The sequence below is a fragment of the Eurosta solidaginis genome, unplaced genomic scaffold, assembly GCF_040869045.1.
Source record: "Eurosta solidaginis isolate ZX-2024a unplaced genomic scaffold, ASM4086904v1 ctg00001938.1, whole genome shotgun sequence".
Taxonomy (NCBI): domain Eukaryota; kingdom Metazoa; phylum Arthropoda; class Insecta; order Diptera; family Tephritidae; genus Eurosta; species Eurosta solidaginis.
In genome coordinates, this window is record NW_027137340.1 from 32,337 (window position 1) to 40,054 (window position 7,718).

Below are 7,718 nucleotides of genomic sequence, written 5' to 3' on the forward strand. Positions count from 1 at the left end.
GACCACTATTGAATGTGACATGTTTAAAATGTAAAACACAAACAAATTCATGCACAGATAAACCGCGAAAATTTTTTCGGTCTCGAGTGGTTAACCCCCCTTTTTTTCAAGCAGGCTGATTTTGATTGTGTTTTTATGCCCAAATTTTCAAACTAAAAACTTTTCTCAAAAAAAAGAAAGAAGCAAAAAGACGGCCGAATGTCAGGAAAACTATCGAAATACAACCTGGCGCGTGTGTTTTCAGTGAAACCAGGCTGTATCTTCAGGGTTTTCGTTAGTTGATTTTTTTGTTCGGTTATTAACACTCGAATTTGTTGGATCCCGCGGATCCGAGTTGTAATACTCTTTGGATAGCGCGCAATGTGCTTACTGCGTAAGAACCGAAAAAAGCAAATGTCATCGGGTGGCAACCTGATTTCGTTCATTCAAAATGACATTCATTCATGGAAATGAGTATAGATACATTTTGAATGAATTTTTACTATGAAGAAAAACTTGTAATGGGTAAGTATAAGTATGCCAGTATCGTTCCCTTTTTTATAATTTTATAAATTTACTAATCTTTTATTCTTTTATTTCATTTCAGGTACTCTTTTTATTTCATTGCAGGTACACTGAAAGGGTGTCCAAATCATTGTCAATGGGGAATTGCACAAAGGTGGATGTCATCAATAAAGGTGATGGCAAGATCAATGAGAATTGTGGCGCTGATTACGTTAAAGTAAAGCAAATGGCTCCCACAGGTATGCCAACTGTGGAGCCATATACTCGTTTGGTGAGCGTGGATGGTGGTGCTGATCGAGTTTTGTACTTTTTCACTGATGATGCAGATAAATTTCGGTTATTGGGTGGCGATCGTGTAGCTACCTTAGTGGCAGATTATCTTATTGATATAGTGAAAGGCTGTGGTATTGCTTTAAGTATGGGTTTGGTGCAAACAGCATACGCTGATGGTGGCTCCACTCATTATATTACCGATACGTTGAAAGTGCCGGTGGCATGGGTACCTACTGGCGTAAAGCATTTACATCATAAAGCGTTACAATACGATGTTGGTGTGTATTTTGAGGCCAATGGCCATGGTACTGTTATTTTCAGCGACAATGCCAAAAGTTTGATAAAAGCGGCGTCGGAAACGAATGCTCATGCTAACATGTTATTGCAGATAATAGATCTGATCAATGAAACTGTTGGTGACGCAATATCTGATATGCTGTTAGTTGAGACGACACTAAATCATAAAGGTAGGGATGTCAAACAGTGGTGAGCCACATACGAGGATATGCCTAATCTACAATTGAAAATTAAGGTTCACGATCGGAATGTGATTAAAACTCCGATGCGGAACGCGTTTGTGTAACACCTGTGGGTCTGCAAGAAGGCATCGACAAGGTGGTAGCCAACTATAAACGTGGACGCGCATTCGTGCGACCCTCTGGTACGGAAGATGTTGTTCGCGTTTATGCTGAAGCCGCTACAAAGAATGAAACAGAAAGCTTAGCTTATGAAGTATGCATTTTGGTGCAACAATTAGCTGGTGGTGTCGGACCTGAGCTTATACATCCTAGCAAGACAATAAGTGCTCACATCTAGACCTCATATATATTTCTTCTTTAACTGCTAATGTCGAACCGGTGTTGCCCTTTGCGGCGAAACGGTTTTTAAGCATTAAAATTCACGATTTTCATGCCTTTAAAGTGCCTACATGCATATGCCCTAATTAGTAATAATAAGTAGATGGTAATCGATGCGTTCATTTGCTTTCATCTGTTGTTGTTGTTGTAGTGATAAGGACGGTACCCTTTCGGTAACACGCACCATAAAGGTACTAGCCCGACCATCTCGGGAACGATTTGGTATGAACACATGAGACCTTCTAGGCCATACCGCTGTCCCGCTCCCTAGATCCATTTGGAGTTCAGGGTCGCCAGAGCCTCGCCTGTTAATGAAACAGAATTCGCCACTGGTAGGGGTGAGGTTGACATTGGGTTAGAGGAGCGCTGGAAACCTCTTTAAAGGGTTACGCTACCCCTTGAATCAATTTGGTAGTTTAGTTGCCCCTTTCGGCAGGCATACCGACCGCGGTTGCATCGTTAGCCCCCTAACCCGCTGGGGCATTTGTTTTCATCTCTTTTCTAACTGTTCTGTTATTTTATTATTTTGTGACAGCAGCTGGATACCGGAACTTTGTTGGAAGTTACAGAAAAAGCGAAGGATGGGGCCATTATGCGTGGTATTGCTTTGCGCTCTAAAAGAAATTTTATTCCAAATGCTTTAAATTTCGCTCCATTCATTCCCACGTAAGGAATTTGAAAATGCTGTAAATTTACAAACCGTCATTAATCAGCTGATGCATAGTGTACAAATGGAATTAAAAAATATTCAAAACGCTTGACTGCAATGTGTCGCGTCCATTGCCAATACATTTCTTGAGTCGTTTTCCCAAAGCAGCCAACGTGGAAGATAACCATCATGCAATGGCCATATTTCCTCGAATTAACATCGATAGGGTACCATTTTGCATCATATAAGCCATCAAGGACTGCCGCTGCATCCCTATTTTTAGCTTTACATTTGCTGAAAGATAATTCAAATTACCAACTGGCTTCAACACCAACCACTGGACATCAACAGTTTCAATGGTAGGAGATAATTCGTCTAATTTCTTAGATTTATATTATTTATATTATATTTTCGTAAAACTTAGGTAGCGAAGTACATACACTGCACGTTGGCAAGAGATGGCCGTCGAAATAGATGCAGCCCTAAGGTTGGAAGGCAATGCCAGCACTGGCGCTTCATCTCTTGCATATGCAATCCCAGTGGGCAATATGACGGCCTCCACTATAACGGTGCCCTGGAACGGTCTATGTGTGGTAAGAGGTGAGCTAATATGCACGTTTGTTATTGTATTTTATATTATTTTTAGTTTTGAAGTGAGTACTTAGGTTGTATGGTAGGATTTCAAAAAGGGGCTTGTGTAGTTTTATGGGTTTTAACTGTGGTCAATTTTTAGATTGAAACCCATGGGTGTTCCCTCCCCTTTTTTTTTCAAGCCGCGTTTGCGCCAACTAAAACGTCAGTAAACCTTTATGATTTTCTCTACATTTCGATGCAATTTGGTTACTCTTTCTGATTAGATAATGAGTTCATTGAACAAAGAGATAATCACTGAACCATATGAGTACTTTGATGATCGAAAACTGAATATAGTTCTCAATCATTTTTGGGGTCATATGCGAATCGAATATGTTTACTTTAGATGGTGAACGATTTTCTTTAGTCATTTTCCATTCAGCTTTCTGAATTTTTTTTTTTTTTGGGGGGTATGCGTTGGCAGATGGTTTATCTGCTTTAGTCTTCTATTGGCCTCGTTCGTGGTGAACGAGGGCTGGGTTATGGGGTTTGTTGGCCTCGTTCGGGGTGAACGAGAGCTGGGTTATGGGGTTTGTTGGCCTCGTTCGGGGTGAACGAGAGCTGGGTTACGGGGATTGTTATAATGGGTGGGAGTTACAAGTCTCCCCCACCCTCACTGGAGGGTGGTAATAGGACCAATTTCGTGATTGGTCTGGTGGTTTGTCCCCTTGTCGTATCCAGTTCGACGACTCGAACTCGGTTATCGGGGCCATAGTGAAGATTGGCTATCCGACCTAGTCTCCATTCATTGGGGGCAGATTATCCTCCTTAATGACGACTAGGTCTCCCTGTTTAAGGTTTGATTGTGGATGCTTCCACTTAACGCGCTTCTGCAATTCGGTGAGATACTCCGTTTTCCACCGTTTACAGAAGGTTTGATACAGCGCCTTAAGTTTTTCCCATCGATTGACGAGTGATGCGCGATTCTCGCTGACGTCGATCTCCGGTGGAGCTAACAGGTGCCCTCCCACGAGGAAATGGCCTGGAGTAAGTGGCTCCAAGTTGGACGGCTCGTTGGAGGAGGGGCTTAACGGTCGAGAATTGAGACAGGACTCGATTCGACAAAGTAGTGTGCTGAACTCTTCAAGGGTAAATTTGTGATCCAAAGCGATCTTCTTGAAGTGGTTCTTGAAGCTCTTGACCCCTGCCTCCCATAGTCCGCCCATGTGAGGAGCTCCTGGTGGTATGAAATGCCATGTCAGGTTTTGGTGATGTACTTGGATAAAGTTTGGTTGCGAGCGTCCGCCAGGAAAGCTTTGAGTTCTGAGCGGAGAGCTCTGGAGGCTCCGACAAAGTTGGTTCCATTGTCGGAGTAGATGTTCTTTGGACATCCTCGCCGAGCGACAAACCTATCGAAAGCTGCCAGGAATGCGGCAGTACTGAGGTCACTAGTGGCTTCCAAGTGAATCGCTTTGGTTGCAAAGCAAATAAAGAGACAGACGTAACCCTTTGACATGCGGCATCCTCTTCCGCTATAAGATTTGATGTCAAATGGTCCGGCAAAATCTACCCCCGCATTGGTGCAAGACCGGGAGAAGGTGGTTCGTTCTGAGGGTAGATCTCCCATAAGTTGGGTTTGGGTCCGCTTGCGGAATATTGTGCACGTTTTGCAATTGTGTATGACCGATCGGATCATATTTTTGACCCTAGGGATCCAATATTGTGTGCGTAGGCGACGAAACATAAGTTGGTTCTCCCCATGCAGGGTGTCTTTATGGATGAACTGGACAAGAAGTCGTGTGAGCCGGCAGTCATACGGCAGAATACGGCAGATCGGGTGCCGTTCACTGTAGGGAAGATCCTTGGCCCCTGAAAGACGACCGCCAATCCTCAGTATGCCCTTATCATCGACAAGGGGGGTAAGAGGGAGGATTTCACTCTTTGACCCGATGAGCTTCCCGGAATTTAAACTCGAAAGTTCCTCCGAATAGTGCCTCCGTTGGTAGAAAGCTATTAACTGACTTGTCGTGGCCTGGATTTCATCGGGTGAAATGAAGTGCGATGCCGCTTTAAAGGAAGATTTTGTCTTATGATTGGTTCTTTGGATAAATCTTCGAACATACGATATGACCCTCAAGGCCCTGGACAAATTGGAAAACCGTTCGAGGATGTCGTCTTTCTCTTTTATTTTTGAAGTTGTATGAACCTGCACCCGTTTTTCCTCTATGTTAGTCCGATAGTCCTTTTCTTGTATTGGCCATTCTGTCTTATCTTCTTGTAACCAAGAAGGTCCCTGCCACCACAAAGAGTTATTGACTAACTCCTTCGCTGATAGTCCTCGGCTAGCCAGGTCGGCAGGATTGGATGCGGATTCTACGTGGTGCCAGGATTTGTTTCCTACCTTTTCTACTATTTTCGTTACTCGATGAGCGACAAAGGTTGACCAAGAACAAGGGGGTTTTCTTATCCACGCCAAAACAATCGTGGAGTCTGTCCATAGGTGTAGATTGAAGTTTTCTAAATGCAGATTTTCACGCACTGCTTCGATGGTTTCGGCCAGCAACACTGCACCGCATAGCTCTAATCGGGGTAATGAAACTGTTTTAACGGGTGCAACTCTTGTTTTTGCTATTAATAAGTTAACGTAGACCTCATCCTTTATCTTTGCTCGTAAAAAGACTGTCGCGGCGTAAGCTTTTTCCGAGGCGTCGCAAAAGCCGTGTATTTCAACGTCGTTGGTTGGCGTAAAATACACCCAACGTGGGATACGAATTCCGTTAATGGAGGGGTATTCCTGCATAAAATTATGCCATCGGTCTAGGGTTCCTGCCGACACTGGTTCGTCCCAGTCAGTCCCCTCTAGCCAAATGTCTTGCATAATGATTTTTGCAACAATTACGACTGGGGCGAGCCAACCTAGGGGATCGAAAAGTTTAGCGATTGCAGAAAGTATTGTCCTTTTCGTTAACATATCCCGATTTTCAATTGGTTTTGCCGTGAAGTAAAAATAATCCGCATGCGCGTTCCATCGAATACCTAGGGTCTTGACCGTACTCGTGTCCTCGAATTCCAAAAAGTCTTCGTTGAGCAGATGAGGTTTGGGTATTCCTTTAAGTATTCTTGAGCAATTTGACGTCCATTTGCGGAGGGAAAAACCAGCGGACTGTAATGCATCTGTGATTTCATCGCGAGCTTTGAGTGTGGAATCGATGCTATGTCCCCCGGCTAGAACGTCATCGATAGATATCTGCGGCAATGGGTAATGAAGTTTCAACGTCGTCTGCTAGTTGGTGCAGTGTCCTTATCGCCAGATAAGGAGCACAATTGACTCCAAAGGTGACTGTCTTTAATTCGTAGACGCTGATAGGGTCACTAGGATTGTTGCGAAAAACTATTCTCTGGAATTGTGTTTGGTTTGGCTTTACCAATATCTGCCGATACATCGATGTCGCTATTAAAAACATATTTAAAGAATCTCCATCGAAGGAGTAGAATCGTTAAGTCGGCCTGAAACACTGGGCCTGTATAAAGTACGTCGTTTAGGCTTGTGCCATTGGCTGTGGGACACGAAGCGTTGAACACCACACGAACTTTGGTCGTGGTGCTTTCCTCTTTTATAACCGCATGATTGGGTAAGAAGTAGCAATCGGTCACGTGGGGTGGTATGATTTTTGGAACTTTTGACATACGTCCCAATGTCTCATATTCCGCTAGTACCCTATTGTACTCTGTCTGTAGGGCCGGTGTCTTGGCTAGGCGCGTCTCATTCCGGTAGAATTGGGAGCAGACGCCGTTTAGGGAAGGCCCTAAGGAGATGTTGTTGGGAAAATCCTGTTTAAAAGGAAGGGCGACAGTATATTTGCCATCGGAATTTCTTTCTGTTGTAAGTCTGAAAAGTTCCTCGCAATAGGCATTATCTTCGTTAAGTGCCCTTTTCTTAGGTATGTTTTCAAGTTCCCAGAAAGCGGTTAGTTGCTTGTCTAGGCTGATTTCATTAAAAAAAGATAGCCGTGTATTAGTTGGGTGAGGTACTTCTGCACGACCAGTTAGAATCCAACCGAAGACGGTTTCTTGGGCGAGAAGCGTATTTAGAACGTTCTTCCTTATACCGTTCAGTATTATCTGGGGATAAATGTCGCCTCCAAGTATGAGATCGACTGGTTCATTAATGAAGAACCTTTTATCCGCCAGAATCAGATCAGGGAACGCTTGCCGAGTCGTTGCGCTCACTTGGCAAGTCGGAAGGTCCCCTGTTAATTGGGGCAGGACTAGGACCACTGTATCGATGCTCACTAAGGGGTCTGTGAGCGAACCTAACGTAATCACACATGATTCCTTTACCTGTGCAGATGGTGTATATTTATTCCTGACACTTGCACATGCAGACGTTTGGATGGAAGGTTTATTCGCTTTTTTAGTCTTTCTGTTATGAAAGAGCATTCGGACCCAGAGTCTATCAGCGCTCTGGAGGAAAATTTCACTCCATTGTAGATTATATGAACCCGCGCTGTTCCTAATAACACCCCTTTAGTGGTGTTAGCATGACACGAAGAGACGTTATTAGCATTATCTTGTCTTTTTTCAGACTCCATCCTTGCCCTAGCCTGTTGTGAGGTTGAAGGTGTATTATCGGTGGTGTTTTGGGTCCACCTTTGAGGAGTTGTCTTTGGTTGTGCCGTCGGAAGATGAAGCAAGGTGTTGTGCCTTGCATGGCACGTGCTGCAATTAAATTGGCTAGTGCATCGTGTCACGGTGTGTCCACCCGACAGACAATTCAGACAGTAACTATTGTTTTTGATAAATTCAATTTTTCTTGACGTGGACAGCCTACGAAATTTTTGGCAATTTCGTAATTTGTGCTC

The 7,718-nt window shown here is 43.8% G+C and overlaps 1 pseudogene; it reads left to right on the forward strand.

Annotated features, from left to right (window-relative positions):
• Window positions 1–484: 484 nt before the first annotated feature.
• Window positions 485–1,676, forward strand: LOC137236354 (phosphoacetylglucosamine mutase pseudogene; annotated as a pseudogene).
• The last annotated feature ends 6,042 nt before the right edge of the window (window positions 1,677–7,718 follow it).